At 38.8% G+C, this 18,529-nt stretch overlaps 1 protein-coding gene across 12 annotated transcripts in view; it reads right to left on the minus strand.

The window, feature by feature from the left end:
* MYO6 (myosin VI) overlaps positions 1–18,529 on the minus strand; it is a 135,067-nt gene that overhangs the window by 79,768 nt on the left and 36,770 nt on the right. The gene's annotated exons all lie outside the window — the stretch shown is intronic.

The following is an 18,529-nucleotide window of genomic DNA, read 5'->3' on the forward strand; positions in this document are numbered from 1 at the left end:
TTCTCTGGAAACTTTCCCTGACAATCTGACACTACAGAGATGCCTCACCCAAATGTCCCCTATACACATCTTCGCAAACCACTCAGCACACTGTTTCTGTTGGTTTCTTGTTTTTTTTTACTGAGGTAGAACTTATATACAGTAAAATGTACGAATCATAAGTATACAAAAGTTGGTGAGTTTTGACAAATGGACATATCCACTTAACAAACACCCACTCGATATATCCCTCGTGCTTCCTTCTGATCAATCCCTATTGCCCACACACATCTACTGGTTTGGTTTCTATCATCATAAATTAGTTTTTTCCTTTCCTTAAACTTAAGTAAATGAAATCATATACCGGTAGGATATTTTCCTTTGTGTTTTGCTTCTTTCGTTCAAAATAATGTTTCTAATATTCAACCATGTTGGTGTGTAGACGAGCCCACTGAAGGATTATGCCACAATTGTTTACCTGCTGTCTGGTTGATGGACATTTGGATTGTTTCCAGTTTTTGCCTATTGTGAATTGCAATCAACTTTTCAAGTGTTCTTATAAAGCTTCTTTCAAACTTGGCATTCTCAGAACTAATATTTATAATTCTGTCTTTTGAGAGTATCTGAAAAGATCCATGACAGATAAATATATATATGTGTGTGTGTGTGTGTGTATACGGGTATATATATACATATGTACACATATATATACATATATATATATCCTATATAATAAAGAGGTAATAAGCAAATTGACCATCACACCATCACCCAAGATGGCCACCCCCATGTGGTCACAAGATGGCCACCACAAGATGGCGGAACAACCAAACAACCAGTCACTATGATGTGCACTGACCACCAGGACGTGCACATGGAACATGATGGGTGATGGCCAAAGCAGGATGGTGGAGCAGGTGAGTGGGGAATGCCAGACCAAGACGGGGTGCCGGTTGCTGTCATGGGGCGAACCTCTGGTGGTTACTAAAAATTCTTTGCTCCCATGCGCTGTGGTCTCGTCCAGCACTCGCACCTGCTGCCATTGCCAGAGCCACCACTGGCACCCACTGCCAACCCCAATCACATCTCAGGGCTTCTCCACTTCCCCCTGCTCCTGAGGGGTGACTAGGGCCAGCAGTCACCTCTCGCACCCACTGTCAGCACCTCTGCTCACACCTCTGGTCGCCAAGTGATTGGGACCACTCACAGGCACTGGTCCCAATAACTTGGCGCCATGAGTGGGTGCGAGCAGCAGCTGCCAGCCCTGATTGCCCCTGAGGGCTTCTCTACCTCCCCCTGCTGCTGAGAGGTGATGAGGGCAGCAGCCTCCACTTGCACCCGCTACTGGCACTGGCCCCAATCGCTCTATGCCTTCAGTGGGTGCAAGCAGGGCCGGTGCCCTCAGCATATGGGAGCAGCAGCAGCAGAAGCAGGGCTGTTGGCAGAGAGATGACCCAGGGGTAATAGCAGGAGGAGCCAGACAGAGGTGTAGAGGACGGGTCCAGACCCAACCCTATGCCCACCATAGCCTTGTGGCCCACAGTTCCTTTAAGGTGCATGAATTTGTGCACTGGGACCCTAGTATAAAATATTTAATTTTAAAAAGACCCTGGAGCCCTAACTCGTTTGGCTCAGTGGATAAAGCATCAGCCTGCAGACTCAAGATGCCAGATTCTATTCCAGTCAAGGGCATGTACCTGGAGTCACCCTCAATTCTTCCAGCTCCTTCCAAATCCACCTCCCCAGAATCCGGTCACCTTTAACTCCAATAAGTATCTTAAATCCACCCACTTCTCTTTATCTCCTCTGCCATCCTAGTCAAAACCAAGACAGCCCTTTACCAGGACTTCTATAATAAACTTAGCTGCCTACTCCTATTCTTGCCTCTGCACAGATGACCAGAAATCCTATTGAACAGTAAATCTGATCATGTCAGTCGTGTACCATCAGGGCAGTCCTGTAGTTAGGGGCAAGAATAGAACATTGGGGACTAGCTATGGTTATGGGGAATAATCATGCTCTGTTAACCAAGATAGTCTTGTGTTGGTTAAAGAAAGGACATTCTGACCTGACTGGGAGTTGTATGCCCCCGGGACCTGGGAGTCAACCTTGAAATGCAGTCCATTCTCAAGGAGAGATTAAAAAAACTTGTTACCCAAACAATGGAGTCCCACCCAGCCTCCTCCTTCCCCATACCTAATAACCCCACCTTCCCCATACCTGTAACCTCTCCTTCCCCATACCTATGGTCCACATCCCCTACCCCCCTCCCCAACCCTACCCCAGTGGTCTTTGTCCTACCTCAGTGGTTGGCAAACTGCGACTAGACTAGCAAGCTGAGCCGCAGTTTGCCACTCTACTGACTAATGAGTTTGCCGACCACAGTCCTACCCTATATAAGCAGCTGATTTACTGGGGTGCTGCAGAGCAGATTTTTGTGGGTGACCTGCTGCTCTCCCATACTGCCGTCAGTACTGGAATAAATGCTCATATAAGATTCAATCCTGTCTCTGCTTAATTGGCTCAAGTAGTGACAGGCAGCACGGACCCACTGATTGTCCCGTTACACTCTCGATGTCCCCAAGGCCCAGCACATAGCAGGCAACTCAGTATTCACTGAGTGCATGAATAAATTGTTCACAGTTTGGGCAGAGGAAAAGGAGATGGTAAACTAAAAAGAGTTGAAAGATCTTAAAACCTCGGTTTGAGCCAGGCCAATGGCGGCTCAGTGGTTGAGTGTCAACCTAGGACCCAGCTGGTCAAGGCTCTATTTCTAGTCAAGGCACATACATGCCCAGGCTGTGGGCTCAATCCTGAGCAGGGAGCATGCAGGAGGCAGCTGATCAAAGATGCTCTCTCATCATTGATGTTTCTATCTCTTTCTCCCTCTACCTTCCTCTCTACAATCAATAAAATTATATTTTTAAAAAAAAACAAAAACAAAAACCTAGACTTGAAACTAAGCTCCACCACTGTCTGACTAGCTCCTAAGCAAGTTACTTAATCTCTCTGATCTTTATCTTTATCCTTACCCATATGTGATAGTATCACTTACCTTATAGAATTGCTATAAGGATTAAGTGACATAAAATTGAGATCACTATTTTAATGACACCCAATAGATGGTAGTCACACCTCTTTCCCCACATCCCTTTTTGAAGCCACCAGTAAAGTTCAAGAAAATGGTCTTGTGATAGTTTGAAATTCAAAGGGAAATTACAGAATAGTCATGAAGAATCATTTAGGAATAATTAAGTATGGGGGATGGAAATAAGAGCAAGCAAAGCCCCAAAAGTGGAGAAAGAATGGCAAATTCTCTTGAATGATTCCAATTGCTTCCTCACTCAGAACTATTAGCTGCAACTTCCCAGTTAAGACAAGAGATTTAAAGGCACACATCGAATATTCTTCTTCAAACCTTTCACCTACAGTAAAGGAATTCCTTAAAAAGATATCAGTCCACAAGGATGGGAGAACCAGAGAGGAGACAACAACATTTTGGAAGTTGGAAAGCAAATGGTTGAGAGGAGAAACAACTGACAGCAAATCCAAGAGAGGTGAATCCCCAGGAATAGGAAAGATGAAAAACAACCCAAATTACATCACTGAATGTCAAAAGACATAAGAACTACAGTACAGGGACACTTCTGGAACCAAGTGTGCAAATAGAGACTCTAACATAAGGAAGACCAGGTGAAAGCTGTTTGAGAAAGAGCTTTCCTAACACCAACACGCACACACACTCCACATTGCTGGGCAAATGACTCCTGGGCCCACAAAGCCCCAAGACATGCTTAGAGGTTATTCTCTGGAGGAAATAGAGGCTCTCTGGCATGAGAAACACCAAAAACAGCTAAGGCATGCACGCAAAAATTGCAAGGTGCTGACAAAACTTTATCCTTGACCAACTTCAGTTATCTTCCATGTCTGCCCTGTCCTTGCCAGGCCTGAATAAGCCAGTGTAGAGAAATCCCTTTAGCCTTGCTAGCTGACCAAGTTCTTCACCCCCTACCTTTGACTTGCATTCAGCAAGAATCTCTCTACCCTTGCTATTTCATTGGCTATAAATCCCCAAGCTGTCTTTGCTATATTTGAATTTGAACATGATCTCTCTCCTACACTGTAATAACCCTGTTACAGATTGAATTTATGTGTTTGCTATGAGTTGAATTGTAAACCCCCCCTCCCCCATCCTGAAATTCATATGTTGAAGCCTTCACCCCCAATGTAACTACATTGGGAGAAAGGACTTTTAGGAGGTAACTGAGTTTAAATATCAAAAGGTGAGATCCTAATCCAATAGGATTTGTAGCCCTATTAAATGAGGAAGATCTCTCTCTCTCCCCCTTCACCCCTTCCTCTACCCCAGCCCCAAACACTCACACTGAGGAAAGGCCATGTGAGCTTACAGCAAGGTGGTGGCCAACTGAAGCCAGAGCCTCACCAGATCCCAGCCATGCTGGCACCCTGATCTCGAACTTCCAGCCCCCAGAACTATGAGTAAGTAAATTTCTGCTTAAGCCACCAGATGTTTGGTTTTATTGTTATGGCAGTCCATGCAGACTAATACCTACACTCCTTTTGCAATAGTCCTGAAGTCCAGATTTTTTAAAGTCTGTCTTATCATTTTAACAAGTGTCAGACTAATTTTCTTTTAACAACATATCAAAATACTTATTAGAAGGTATGGAAAATGAAGTGAAGGCCTTTTTTTTTTTTTTTTTTTTTTTTTTTTTTTTAGAAAAACCAAGAAAAAAGGAGAGAGAGAGAGCAGGGCGGGGGCGGGGGGGAGAGTGGCGGGGAGAGAAAGAAAAAGAGATATGAAAATGAGACAAGTAAAAAGATTCAGAATCAAAATACCAGAAAGAGCAGATATTCTTCCTCCTCTTTTTCAAAGCAGAGAAATGGAGGAGAATGCTTTAAAATAGCCCAAAAAAATTCATGTGCACTGAAAGGCATTATTTTCTAGAGTCCAGCCAAAATACCCAATAAGTCCTCAACATAATAACTGGAAAAAAGACACCATTTCAAATTTCAGAACACCAGAAATAAAGAGAAGATGCTACACATTTCCTTAGAAATGGAAGAGGAAAAAAGAGGGCAAAAACACAGGTTGCATCCAAACGATCATGAATCACAATGGCTTCAGCAAAGCAGGAAGTCAACCTGAATGGAAATACTGAAGGAAAATGATTTCCAACTTAGAACTCTATACTTAGGCAAACCACCAGTCCGAACTGGAGCAGTCTGACCCCAGAGATGGCCACATTGAGTGCTGCCATCAAAGACAGTGGCTGCCCTGGGACCAGGTGAGTCTGGCCTAGATTCTTATCTGAACTTATCTTATTCTACCCTTCACACTTTCTATAATCATGTTTCCTTATAGAGTATTCAAAAAGATATTGTAAAGGGGTTTTTTAAAAGACAGACTCAATTCCCAGTTCTTAAAACACATGAAAGGCTGACTACATATGCATTGCAGAAATACAAAATAAAAAAAACTGTAAGAACCACTGGAACCTTTAGATTCCTTAAGTTATTCAGGAAAAAAGAGGGAGTGCTCTATAATATCCTATGATCAAAGGAAAATTATTGTTTTTTGTACTTATATGACAACAGACATTTTTACAGTAGGCTCAAAAGTAATCATTAAGTAACATATAAAAGGCAATATGTAACCTTTCAGAGGTACTATGCTAACCTTTCATTTATTTATTTTTTATTTTTTAAACTTATTTTTTAATTTGTGTTTAAATATAACTATTGATTTCAGAGAGGAAGAGGGAGGGAGAGATAGAAACATCAACAATGAGAGAGAATCAGCTGCCTCCTGCATGCCTCCCACTGGGGACCAAGCCCACAACCTGGGCATACGCCCTTGACTGGAATCAAACCCGAGACCCATCCCAGTCCACAGACCGACACTCTAATCTACTGAGCCAAACCGGCCAGGGCACCTTTCATTTATTCTTGTTGAAAGGTGAGAAGCATTATCCCCAAGAGATTCTCTGTGAAACAAACATACTGGAGGCTGGAGTGACAAATATTTGTACACATCATTATTCTTTTTTCTCTGCAACTCCAGTGACGATTCCAATAACGACCATGTGCTATGAGTAGGAAGAGCATATCCATACCACAAAATAAGAGCCAATGCCTGTTATGTCACCATTACCTTCAGAGATTATCCTTTAAAAATTATACCTGTGATAATTATAATGCCTTATATCTTATTAGACAGGGTATTAGAAATTGAGCACCAGCTAAAAGTAGTTTAGAGTTGGTCTGAAGATCTGGAATACGATACCAAAAAGGGTAGAAAAAAAGCATTAAAGAGTTAAGACAAATGCTTACGACTATCTTCCAGGGTCATTCATTCTGTTGGCTTATTTATTTAGCCATCTACTATGTACCACATACTGCCAGGTGCTAGGGATATAATGATGGGCAAATAGAGACAGGGCCTGGTCTCATGGATCTTTATAATAGAGAACTTGGAATAGAGCAGTAAACAGATTGGCAAAAATCCCTGCCCTCCAGGATCTTAAAATCTAGTTGGGGGTAAGGGAGTGATGCAGATGTATCAAGTTTGCCTTCTGAAAAGACTACTCTTTCATCTGGCCAGGCCCTAGCCCTGCTGATCAAAAGAATGTTATGTGCACCCTTGGCACCCAAGCTTTAAACTGGCAACTTCCTTCATCTGTATCAGTGTGCCCTGAGGCTATTAGCTTCCCTGGTGTCCAGACGCTTCACTGTGAGAGAACTGGGCACCACCGAACAGTTGGCTGTTGCTGATGTTGTTGTGTACCTAGCACAATCCTTCACTGAGCATTTCAATCCAAAAAAATACTTCTCTGTACACCAAAATTCTCAAAAGTATCTCAGCAGGATTTCCTTTAGTCACCAAGTTACCTTTTAAAATGCCTTCCTAAAAAATATTTTCAAGCTAATCTCGTCCAGCCAGTTTACGAAGTATGGGAATTAGTGAATTTATATAATACTGTATTATGCATTCATTAAACATTAGCATTGGCCCTGGTAGGGCAGCTCAGTTAGAGCATTGTCCAATATGCCAAAGTTGTGGGTTTGAGCTCCAGTCAGGGCACATACAAGAATTAACCAATGGCTGAAACCGGTTTGGCTTGGTGGATAGAGCGTCGACCTGGGGACTGGGGGGTCCTAGGTTCGATTTCGGTCAAGGGCATGTACGTTGGTTGCGGGCACATCCCCAGTGGGGGGGGTGCAGGAGGAGGCTGGTGGATGTTTCTCTCTCATCGATGTTTCTAGCTCTCTATCCCTCTCTCTTCCTCTCTGTAAAAAAATCAATAAAATATATTTTTTTAAAGATATCAAAAAAACAAAAAAATGTAATTATAAAAAAAAAAGAATTAACCAATGAATTATAAAAAAGTGGAACTACAAACCAATGTTTCTTTCTCCTTTCCTCTCTCTAAAATCAATTTTTTAAAAACCATTAGCATTAAACTTTATTGTGAATATCTTGGTTATAGCAGTAATGAACATTCATTCATTAACAATGGGGAGACAACACTTATCACTAAGTCCAGAATCACAAAAAAATAAATAAATAAATAAATAAGAAAACATCTCAAGATAACAAGGTCTAAAAACTGACTACCTCAACTTAATAAATAATTTTGATATTCACTCACTTAGTTTTCAATGAATATTAAACACCTACTATGTGCCAGCCACTGTTTTAGGTTTAGCTATTGAGTGAATGCTAATGTTTTTCTGTCTAAGAAATCAAGAGAGAAAAATGTTGCCTCACCAGGTTGCTCAGTGGTTGAGCATCAACCCATAAACCAGGAGGTCACTGGTTCAATCCCCAGTAGGGGCACATGCCCAGTTGCGGGCTCAGTCCCTGGAAGAGGGCTTCTAGGAGGCAGCCCAGCAATGTTTCTCTTTCAACTTGTTTCTCTCTACCCCTCTCCCTTTCCCTCTCTCTAAAATCAATAAAAATATTTTTTTAAATATCTAGACCAGCTATGACACTCTTTCTGATTTTAATAGGTCCAACTGATCATAGCCATAGTCCTGATGACTGACCATTTTTTACAAAAGTTATAGTATTGTACTTTCAAATATAACCTTAGAAAGCCCAATGTATTGATTGAAGTTAAGCTAGGTCCATTACTCAATTTTTAGAAATAGCCTCGGAACACTTAAATATTATAGTGAAGATTAACTTATTAACAAAAAAGAGGGTAAAAATAAAAGTATGTTTTATTAATAAGTTTATAATATAGTTATTAAATATTAAAAATATTTATGATTATTTGAAATTATCAGGAAATTACTCCGAGTATGTACAATATGAACTGTGAGAACTGGTTATATGATCTTATTAGATTTTCAGAGAAGAAATCATAAACTATATTTCAGATATAAACTTTTCCACAAACTATTACCACAAAATATATATGAATTTAGACATAATTCAAATAATTTATATAGACAATCTATATTAACATAACCTGGCCAAAATGTAGACCATTTAGAAAAAGCTCTCTATTCTTCAGAATCTAAATATACCAGTTTACTTAAGAAGCTCAAAAATTTTCTTACAGATGTTAAAAAATATTACTATAATATAATAGCAAGCTATTATCCCAAATGATTTAAATTTTCCATACACTGTGATTAATCTTATTTATTATATCCAGAACTTAACTAATTTTATAATTACTACTAGATTTAAAAGTTATTCCTTACATTTTCTGGTCTTTTACAAAAGGAATTTGTAAAGACTATAACTTTAATTCATTTTCTCCACCAACAAACAATATTGGCTCCCCCATAGTGGCTAATGAAAAGAAACCAAGTTGTTCTTTTCAGATCACAAGGCCTTTTCTCCAGGAGGAACCCACCGATGTAAAATGGCCCACTCCACTCAAACTGCAACACTCTGCAGCATAAACTGAAGCTTTGGGCTAATGTTATGCATACTTTCCAGAGATTAAAAGATGTACATGTCAACAAAACCACCATTTAGATAATAGGTACACTATAATTAATCAAGGTGATCTGAGGTCTGAACAATCCTTAATCTTTTAAACACATCTGTGACATCTCTGGCATTTTAACTATCCTAAAACATCCCAAAACAGAAAAGATTTTCATCTACAATCAGCAGGGTCATTTTACAGAGGTGACTTCAAGACCAATCCAAATACAGACAACACAGTACTTCTGAGATGGAACTCCTTAAACAGGGGGTAAGGGTGGGGGTGGGGGAATCGCAAATGCTATGATCAGGAGGCATGAACTCTGAGAAACACACAGATTGAAAGGAAAGGCTGGCGCCCTACCTGGCTTGGCTCCGTGGATAGAGCGTGGCGGTCCTAAGGACCAAAGGTCCAGGTTCGATTCAGGCCAGGGCGCTTGCAGGAAGCAACCAATCGATGAGTTTCTCTCACATCTATGTTTCTCTCTGTCTTTCCTTGTCTCTTCCACTCTCTCTAAAAAAGCAATGGAAAAATATCCTCGAGTGAGGAATAACAAAAAAAGAAAAATTAAAAAGAAAAAGGGTAGAAGGTATTGTTCCATTGTAATCTCTATCATTCTTTCATTAATAAACAAATAACATCTAGAATATTCTATTAAGTTCTCATGTAATTCATGAGATGAAACAGAGTTTTTTCAACTCTACTAAGTTGGGTTGTGTGTGCCTATATATTCATGCATAGATCACACAAAAACGGGAACTGAAGGTGAACTGACTTTTCTTCTCACAGATGGTGGCATGAAGTACAATTCAGCTCATCAAAGACACCCAAAGAGCAAACTCAGCAGGCAGGCAATAAAGTCCTACTAAAGCAAATCCAATTCATCCCTTGGACAAAAAGACCTGGCTGTATATTATGCTGTCCTAACCTACTTTTTAATGGCATAAGAAATAAACTTAGTTTCAAAATAAAGGCTTTATGAAAACTCTCTTATTACTACTTTTATAAACATTAAAATGTTTATTTCTTGCTGGTAAAGTCTTAATTTTATTTTAAAAATTTAATGGCTCAATACCGTATTTTTCGGACCATAAGACGCACTTTTTTTCCCCCAGAAGTGGGGGGGAAAAGTCCCTGCGTCTTATGGTCCAAATATAGCCTACACATATACTTTAAAAAAAAGTTTTTTTACTTGCCTGGCTCTGTGTGGTCTCTGTGTGCTTGCCCGGCTCTAAAATGGTTCTAAATGCTGCTGTTTACTTTACAGGGTTGATTACATGTGTTTATGACTGTGATGTTGGGTTTTAATGCACATAAAATATTTTAGGACACTATTTGTTTCAGAATCTTTTTTTCTTCATTTCCCTTCTCTAAAAACTGGTGCGTCTTATGGTCCGGAGCGTCTTATGGTCCGAAAAATACAGTAAGTACAAACTACAACTTCTTAGCTTAAGTGGACTGTACTAAAAGGCAAACATGATGATAAGTGTAGTTAATTTAATCTCCCAGTTACTATTGCATTTAAATGACTTGCTAAGAGTCAGAGAGATAAACCTAAAGGATGGAAATTTTCACTTTATTGATTCAATTACAAAATATCATTATATTGTTGTTGTTTCTTCTTATAACAATTGACATATCAATAAAAATATGTAACAAGAATGTTCAGATAGTCTACAAAATGAGAAATGTGAACTATCTTCCCAAAATTCTGTATGAAAACACAGCTTTACCAAACAGTTGGCAAAGTTTAAGTGAGTTAAATTTTCCTTTTTAGATTTCAGTATAAAATAGATTAATAAGCAACTAAATAAATCAAGCATTATATGGGGAATTCTCTGAGTAGAAAATTTGCCTGGACTTTTGATTTTTCACAGCAAGACTTGAGACAAACATGATTTATGTGTTACTATGATCCCCTATGAAAAGTGTTTTATGACTGCAATAATTTTGACAAAGCACTTAAAAACTCAACCAAATAATTAACTTTTCACAAAAATAATCACTTTAAAATATAAAATATAGATTAAATGATTCAAAGCTTCATACATCTTCTCAGCTCATAAAGCAGGGCATCCAAAAGAAGTGCTATTTATAGGGTTAAAAGGCTTCAGATTTCCTAAACAGAGTTAAAAGTAAGCAGACTTTTGTTTTGTTTTTTAAGTAGATCTCACAATGAAAACCCTCTCCTCCAATGCACTTTGGGCATTTTGCCTTTCTTTATTCCTAACCACCAGCACAGCTATGAATGGTTTCCTTTACAACTGCTGCTTTCAACCTACACCAAAATCCAACCATAAGTTTTTACAGTATCAACTTTATTTTAAAAGCCCCTATTAAGGTCAATTGAATCCAAAAACTTTCTCAGCGTAGTTCAAGTACTCATTTACTATTTTTATAATCACATACATCTTCTGGACTTAATTACACTGTGAATATTCAACAATTAAAATTCTACTCAGCTACATTTTAGTCTCAATTCACAAGAATTACCATCCCAGAATAGAATCCATTAGAACTACTGAGTAGTCTTCATGAAGAATTTCTTCACACCCACAGTTTGAGCCTGCTTTTTCTTTCCTTCAGCTCAGGTTTTAATGCTAAAGTAGTCCTAAGTGCATACAATTTTCTCCCACTTTCCATTCAATAATAATAGTATTTCATGAAAATATACTTTATGTTAGATTTTTTTATTCAAGTGACAGAATAGGATTTTATACCATTAACAAGGGCTTATGTAACCAATAACAGGGCCCCTCTTCTCCAGACTGCCTCGTCTTACCCATCCTTGCATTTCTGCTGTCTATGACGCTGCCCTACTATCTTTTGGGGACATCTTCTCACTGCTCTCTCCTGGGTATATATCAGAGTCCTTTCATGCCAAAAAATGTCTTTATTCGACCTCTGTACTTGAATGATGATAGGTTGAACGCACATATACACAAAAAACACAAAAGTGGATTCTAAGTTGAAAGTCATTTTTCTTCAGGATTTTAAAGGTATAGCAAGTATTTGTACATCCAGAACTGCCTCTGCCTTTCAGATTCTGATAATTTTATACTCCTCTTTATTTCTCACCTTTAAGCTAGAAGTTTTTTTTTAATATATATGTGCATATATATATATATATATATATATATATATATAATTGGTTTTTTACAGAGATGAAGAGAGAGGGATAGAGAGTTAGAACATCAATGAGAGAGAATCATCGATCAGCTGCCTCTTGCACACACCCCCTGGGGATGTGCCCTCAACCAAGGTACATGCCCTTGACCGGAATGAGGGGTGTCGAACTCAATCAGAGAAGGGGCCAAAATCTAAAATCCAGCCTAAATCACGGGCCGAATGGTTTACTGAACAGTCATAAACTGTCATTGTGATGGAAACGCAGCGGAGTGCAGTGATGACAGCGCAGTGCGGGCCTCACTGCAAGGCCTGGTGGGACGGATTTGGCCCGCGGGCCTTGTGTTTGACACATGTGACCGGAATAGAAACTGGGACCTTTCAGTCCGCAGGCCGATGCTCTACTGAGCCAAACCAGTTTCAGCTAAGCTAGAAGCTTTAAAATCTGGCCTTTATGGTTGCTCTAAACTTCCATGATGACATGGCCAGGTGTATAATGTGTGAATTCATTTTGCTAAACGCTCTGAGAGTACATTCATTCCAGAGGCACAAATTATATATGTAGGTCGGCAAAAGAGGTTCACAGTTATGAGTACATCAGATACAGTTTATTCTTGTATTATTTCTTAATTATTGTATTACTTATTTGTATTACAACTGTAAACCTACTTTTGCCCACCATTTATATAGCTGAGGAATGGTCTCATATTATTATATTTCAATTACTTCTTTTAAAATGTCTTCCTCTGTTGTTTGTTCTTTCTTTCTAAAAGTTTTGTAAGTTGATGTTGCACTGCTATTAGACTGCTATTCTTATTTTCTCCTCTTTTGCATTACCCATTTCTTTACCTCTTTAGTCCATCTTCTTGGAAATGTCTCCGCTTGACTTCTAATCTTTCAATTCACATTTTTAATTTCTCTCTATTGTTTTTGCTTCTTCTTGCTTTTTTTTCTACTTTGCTTCTGTCCTTGTCTTTCATGGAAAGGCTTTCATCTAATTTTCTATTAACATTTAAAAGGCACTAAAACGCTAACTAGAAGCTCTGTTTAAGTAGGTCAAGACTATCACCTGGTAGAGTCCATCCTAAAGTAACAGGGCAGTACTAATCTCCTTGTGGGAATGTTCCCGCCATTAGTGTTTGCTCAATGTCCTCTAGTAAAGTTCCGTTTTACAGAGACAAGGTGTCTGGGTCTCTGGCAAGACAGTTAAGGAACTGGAGGGCTAGCCTCTTCACATATAGTCTTCAACCAACCCCACCAGCTTTTGCCCTGAGTCTTAAACCTCATCTTACATAACAACTGAAACCTCCACACCCTTAGCCTCTGATCTCCTCTTTGCAAGAACTTAAATACAAAGTCCTCTGCTTAACCAAGTCAGATAATATTCTTCTCTCCAAACTTGCTGAAACCCCTCATCTACTATTGCCTCCTTCTATAATAATTTCTTTGGCCTGGTAGATTTATATCTTTTTTAAATTCCTGAACTACCATTTTAATGAAGTACCAGGACAGAAAGAACAGATAAACGTATGCAAACAGAAATGTTTAACAAGGAAAAATATTTTCATAAAATAATTGATTTAGTTGTTTTCATCATTGCACTGGGAATGTCTAACAAAGCTTATTAATCTGACAATTTCGCAATATTTGAAATTTTAGTCATTGCTTTTAGAAAAGCCCCACGACTTTATTAACACAGTTATTACTTAAGAAGTTTTTCTTTTAATTCTCAGCTAAGGATATGTTTCTATTGATTTTAGAGAGAGAGGAAGAGGAAAGGAGAGGAAGAAAGAAGCAAAGAGAGGAGAGAGAGAGAGAGAGAGAGAGAGAGAGAGAGAGAGAGAGAGAGAGAGAGAGAGAGAGGGAGAAACATCAATTGGTTGCCTCCCAGACACTCCTCAACCAGGAATCGGACCCACAACCTAGGTATGTACCCAGACTGGGAATCAAACGCACAACCATTTGGTGTACAGAACAATGCTCCAACCAACTGAGCTACCCAGCCAGGGTTATTTAAGAGGTTTTTTTTTTAACTTAATATTTAAAAGTTTGCTATAAAATACATTTCAGGTAAATGAATTATGTTCTCACTGACTTGTATTCACACTAACTTTCAATATAAATTTGGAAATGTTCTTTACGGAGAAAAAGGGCACAATAAATGAAAAATGTAAGTGCCCAAAGGTGGCAGAACCATTACTATCGTTCACTCTTCTCCACTTACTGCATCCACCACCTGACAGCAGTCCCATAAAAGGCCCACAACATTAGCATTTTTACTTTATTTCAACATTTTCAAATACATCCTAAATAAAGAGTCTATAGCTGGATAAATACAGAAATATCATATAAGCTCTACCATTGTAAATAAGCTTGACAGAAAACACTGCTGTTATTTTTTGTTGTTGTTGGACTAATGACCAAAATGCATGTTAGAGATCTTAATCTCTATGGTGCAAGTTCTCCTCTTTTAACTGTATAGAAAATAATTATACAGTCTAACTTATCTTCTAGAAAATAATCTAGTATCTTATATTGTTAACAAAGTATTGATAACCCTTATCATCATCCAGAATACCTCATTAATATTAAAAGAGCAAAATCATTTAAAATGTGCTGGATTGGGTCAAGCTGGGAAATAAATCCATCTTAATCCAAAATTTAGAACCAAATAACAACAGTGACAGGTGTACCAGCTCTTCCAAAGAACATCGGAATTTGAATGTTTTTACGATGTGAACAATCAATGACCCGAGTTGTTGTGCTCATTTCCAAATACAAAAACAAAGGCTGGAAAAATTTAAGTGACTCATCCACAGCTACAAAACACAGACCACCAGAACAAGGCTCTCCTTTGTCCATCCACTTGCTTTCATTTAAACTGTGCCAACTCTTCTTTCTTTTAAAATTCTGTTTGGATCAGAGCCTACTAGTAGAAATATTATGGCTCAGGAAAACTCTCATTTTATTATATATTACATAACACCCAATTTTTTTGTTTGTTTCCCTAAAAAGATTCAAGTACTATGCACTACAATATGTATTGTTGAAAGACATTTAGAAATAGTTAGCAGTTAGTGTGGCTCAAAAGAAATTTTTCAAAATAAGCAAGCCATATGATTCTGCTTTACAAGTATTCAAACAGATTCCTATGAAAGATCAGAGTGGAAATAATTTTCTTCACTCTTAAATCCGCTGAAAAATCAGTCTCCTTAATGAAGAACTCTTTCCTAATGGAATAAACTCAAGAGAAAAGGATTTTAGCAGGATCTTTGTTTTATCACTAAGCCCCAGTTTATTTTTACCACTTAGTATAGCACATTTTATATTAATCTCTATGTATTTACAAAAAAAAAAAAGAGGGAAAAGGTAAAGAAAGAGAGGAGAAAAAGAAGAAAATAAACAAACAAAATAAAAAAGAAACTTGGAAATAAGCTAAACGTCTAATAAAGGGTAATTAAAAGACAGTATTGTGTAATTCTGCATTTGAGTCAGCGTTTGAGAAGTCAACAGCCACAGGTGTGATTAAAGAGCTACTTCGAAAACCGTGACATAAACTTGTAATTGATAAGGGAGTAATACCTACTTAAAACTGCTATTGTGAAGGTTAAATGAAATACCATATAGCTCAATAATTATAATATACACTTTTTTCACATGCTAACATGTAAATCAACGGTGTATCTTTACTTATTTGGTTGAGGGGTTTTTTCTTTATTTTTCAGAATTGTGTGTGTTATACACCCGTCAGCTCTAACTCCTGGCCACGCTATGAATGAGTGAGGTCCACAATGTCCTGTCCTCAACACTCTGCTCAGCTCTCATAGACTCATGCCTGTGGCTTCTTTTATGGAGTCAGTCTATCTCATATTTGGTCTTCCTCTTTTCCTGCTGCCTTTTACTTTTCCCAAAATTATCAACATTTCCACAGAACCCTGTCTTCTCATAACATGCCCACAGTAGACAACTTCAGTTTTGCCATTTTTGCCTCCAGCAGTGTTTTGCATTTCTCAAGGACGAACTTGTTCGTCTTCCTGGTGGTCCGAAGTATCCGAACAGCTCTTCTCCAGCACACTTCAAATGAACCCATTGTTTTCCTTTCGGTCTAGTTCACCGCCCAACTTTCTCATCCATACGTAGTAATTGGGAACACAAGCGTGTAGATGATCTTAGCCTTGGTCTCTAATGTCACACCTTTGCTCTTTTTCTTTTTTTTTTAATATATATTTTATTGATTTTGTACAGAGAGGAAGGTAGAGAGATAGAGAGTTAGAAACATCGATGAGAGAGAGTCATCAATCAGCTGCCTCTTGCACACCCCCTACTAGGGATGTGCCCGCAACCAAGGTACATGCCCTTGACCGGAATCGAACTCGGGACCCTTCAGTCCCCAAGCCGACGCTCTATCCATTGAGCCAAACCGGTTCCGGCACACCTTTGCTCTTGATGATCTTTCCTAATTCTTCCACTGCTGCCCTTCTGAGTCTCAATTTTCTCTTGATTTCTTGGCTTCAGTCTCCATCTGCATATAAATTCTTTCATTAATCTCTTCCCAGCACCACACTCCCTCCTTCCCTTTGAGATTCACCAGTCTATTCCATGCTTCTCTGTCTCTGGATCTATTTTGTTCATCAGTTTATATGAGTGGGATCCTGTGATCCTTGTCTTTCTCTGACAGACTTATTTCGCTTAGCATAATACTGTCCAGGTCCCTCCGAGAGACTATTTTAATAAATAAATGCCTTCAAGTATTTAAAATAGGATTCCACATTTCAAAATAGAAAATGTAACCTGCGAGGAGAGTTTGTATGTTGCTCCTGTATCTGGGAAGGAAGGGCCAGACCTTGGAACCTTCGGACCCTGCTGTCCACAAGCCTTGCAGGTGTGCTTGAATCTTCACAGGCCTAACTTTGGCCCAGAAGGGAAGTTTAAATGTTCTGGAGCCCTAGCCGGTTTGGCTCAGTGGATAGAACATCAGCCTGCAGAATGAAGGGTCCCGGGTTCAATTCCGTCCAAAAGCACGTGCTCTGGTTATGTGCTCGATCCCTTACAGGGGGCGTGCAGGAGACAGCCAATCAATGATTCCCTCTCATCACTGATGTTTTTATCTTTCCCTCTCACTTCTCTGAAATCAATAAAAAATACATTACAATAAATAAATAAGTTGTTCTGGAAGCCATTTGGTGTCCTTGTCCAAATGCTTCTCTGCTAAGAGGCATCACTGCCTCAATGAACAGAGGACACATTTCAGCCTGAGATGTTTGAGTTGGTTTTCGTTGAGCATTTCTCTCACGATTTTTCCAATTGCTGTACCCTGAAATTTCTATGCATTATGTTTTTCTATGTATGTTCAATTTTTAAATTTACCTACTACTATCAATACTTTTGAGTACTTGCCCACATCTCTGGGATCTGAATGGGGGTTATACCCATTCTACTGTCTTTTAACTTTACATTTAACTTGTTTCTCTGCTTCCCTTGTCCACTGGGAATTCCTCTGACTCCTGAAAGTTTGCTGCTCATAAGTCCAACAGGCAGGCATCCTGCTACAGTTCCTTCTGGAGCTCTGACAAAGGGAGTGATCAGAGAAGGCCATCACTACCGAGGGATCTGCAAGGCGTTCTGGGTGCCTGCTGTCCACAGCCCTCCACTGTTACCAGAATACTTTGCCAGTGCACTAATCTCTTTGGAGATAAAACTCGTTAGCATGTTACTAAATGTTAATTTTCTTTTGCAGAAAAAACAGTACCACGTCTGAATTAATTGGTGATATTTAAAATGCTTCATTCCTTAACACTCTCATTTGCTTTGTCCACAGCCTATTCCGAGCCTTTGTTTGGCCCTTGACGTATATGTACTGATTTGTTTCTGTTGGAAATTTGTCCTCAAATGTGTGTAGAAAGCATGTATTTTATGATAAATTTTTATGTAGTGAATGCTCTGTGTGGAATTCAGAGAAAACCCCAGATTCAGTGATTAACAATGCCAAAAATGCAAATAACTAGCCATTGTTCAAGTAACAGTGGTGCTATTTCTCTTTTGTGGCCATTTAGACTTTTGTTGCCCTAAAATTCCATTTTATTGAAAATACATTTTCTACCTCATTTTTTTCCCTACTATAAAGAGCTCTGATAAAATTCTGTATATAAAAAAAATGAGATGCCACTACACATCCACTAGAAAGGCTAATTTATTTTAATCCTCACCCAAAGATATGTTTTTAGTTTTTGTTTTTGTTTTTTTGTTTTAAGAAAGAGAGGAAGGGAGAGGATGGGAGGGGGCGGGGGAGAAACAGCCATCGGTTGCCTCTCACACACACCTTGATCAGGGATTGAACTTGCAACCTAGATATCAAACTTGACCAGGAATCAAACCCACAATCTTTTGGTATACAAGAAGACACTCTAACCAATGAGCCACACTGGCCAAAGTGATGCTATAATGTCTAAAACTGG

The sequence above is a fragment of the Pipistrellus kuhlii genome, unplaced genomic scaffold (genome assembly GCF_014108245.1).
Source record: "Pipistrellus kuhlii isolate mPipKuh1 unplaced genomic scaffold, mPipKuh1.p scaffold_m20_p_5, whole genome shotgun sequence".
Taxonomy (NCBI): domain Eukaryota; kingdom Metazoa; phylum Chordata; class Mammalia; order Chiroptera; family Vespertilionidae; genus Pipistrellus; species Pipistrellus kuhlii.